The sequence below is a fragment of the Rhinolophus sinicus genome, chromosome 14 (assembly GCF_057876585.1).
Source record: "Rhinolophus sinicus isolate RSI-liver-muscle chromosome 14, RSI-T2T, whole genome shotgun sequence".
NCBI lineage: Eukaryota > Metazoa > Chordata > Mammalia > Chiroptera > Rhinolophidae > Rhinolophus > Rhinolophus sinicus.
This window is the reverse complement of record NC_142514.1, coordinates 143,296,716-143,298,675: the sequence shown is the minus strand read 5'-3', so window position 1 is coordinate 143,298,675 and position 1,960 is coordinate 143,296,716. Positions and strand designations below refer to the sequence as shown.

The window sequence follows — 1,960 nt, the reverse complement described above, 5'->3', positions numbered from 1 at the left end:
ATGTCCTCATATTAGGATTTATCTCATGACATCTCCCAGCATGTACTCATCTGCTTCCCTAACTACCAGAGTTGGCAGCACTGGTTGTCACTGTCCCTCATCTTCCTCTTCCTCCTGGCCATGGGGGCCAATGGTATTCTTCTGATCACCATCCGGCTGGAGGCCTCTCTGCACCAGCCCATGTACTACCTTCTCAGCCTCCTCTCTCTGCTGGACATGGTGCTCTGCCTCACCGTCATCCCCAAGGTCCTGGCCATCTTCTGGTTTGACCTCAGGTCCATCAGCTTCTCGGCCTGCTTCCTCCAGATGTTCATCATGAACAGTTTACTCTCCATGGAGTCCTTCACATTCATGGTCATGGCCTATGACCGCTATGTGGTCACCTGCCACCCAACGATACTCATCCTTCATCACTGACAAATTTGTGGCCAAGGCTAGTGTTTTCATCATGGCTTGGGATGTTTTGCTTCTCTCACCACTCCCCATTCTCTCTGCCTGGTTTCATTGTTGTGGAAAAAGTCGTTGAGAACTGCATCTGTGCCAAGCTCCTGTTTCACCCTTAATGGAATCTACCAGTTTGTGGCTCCTATTTCATCCTTATCCTCTTCTTCAGCACCATTCTACTGGTTGCGGTGTTGACAAATGTGTCCAGGAAGAGGGTCCCCATGGACATCCTGATCTTGCTCAATGTCCTTCATCACCTCATCTTGCTTTGAACCCTATTGTATATGGGTTTCAGACCAAAGAATTAAAGCAGGGGTTTCAGAAGTTGCTACAGAAGAAGCTTTAAATATACAGAAGGGATTCTTTATAGAAACACTTATTACTGTTTCCTCTGTTTCTATTCCAGCATTTGTGATTCCCCAAAGTATAATAATGCTTGGATAGTGAATATTTCCTACCTAATCTCTATTCCTCCCATATCAGGAATTACTGTAGGTCTCTTAGTACCTGACAAAGGTTCATTTACATAGTTCAGGTAACTAACATTCTTAGATACTTAACTTTGTGTCTAGACATTTATAAATTTAAATCATCTTACCTTTATAACACTTCTGCAGGGCAAGAATTATTCTACTTTATACATAAGAAAACAAAAGTTTGTGGAGAAACGTTGACAAAGGTTCCATCTGGTGAGTGCTGGACATCAATTCAAGTGTAGGTTGATCTGACTGCAGAGAGTTTCTGAGACACGACACTCCTTCCTCAGGTACAATTGAAGCTCTAGCTCTGCTCTTCAGGCATGACCTCGGTGTCATTTTCTGAACCTGTTGATGCCAATAAGCATCTTATCTCTAGACCCTCCCATTCAGAGTAAGGAAGAACTAAGCAGAGGCACAGAACTCACAGAGATCACCATCTTTCTCCAATCATGACTGTTCAACCTTCAGTTACAAAGGATAATATTCATACAAGTACCAATCTATTTCCAGCAGAAGCCATATGCATTCAGAGTCTTTATATAAAGATGAGGACACTGAGGACCCTAGTGGAGGTGGAGGTGGGGAATGAGACCAGTAATGTGGGAAGTGGTAAAACTGACTGTGATGGTATAGGGGACATTCTGTTTACTCCAAATCACGTTTCACACAGTCTGGAGTTGCACTTAAGAGCCTCAAATGAGGGGATGGTAAGTATGGCATATGGTAAAACTTTTGGATATCATAACCTGATGAATATGAGTGAGAAAACATAATATATTATTATAGTTTGCAGGCAGTGATGTCATTTCATTATTTGTATGGCTATGTCGACGAAAGAATGTCCAAACCTATAAAAAAAACTTTATGAGTTTATTTGAGCCAAAATTTTGAGGACATGCCCAGAAGCAAGACGTCAAGGGATTGAGAAAATGCTCTGGAGAATGGTAGTTTGAGGTTTATTTTATGCATTTAGAATCAAAGGAGAGAACATAAGGAAGGTACAGGAGATCCATTGGTGGTAGCTTAAGGAGGCAGTA

At 42.4% G+C, this 1,960-nt stretch overlaps 1 pseudogene; it reads left to right on the top strand.

Moving 5' to 3' along the window:
* On the top strand, nt 1–790 carry LOC109460428 (olfactory receptor 56A1-like; annotated as a pseudogene).
* Nucleotides 791–1,960: the final 1,170 nt, after the last annotated feature.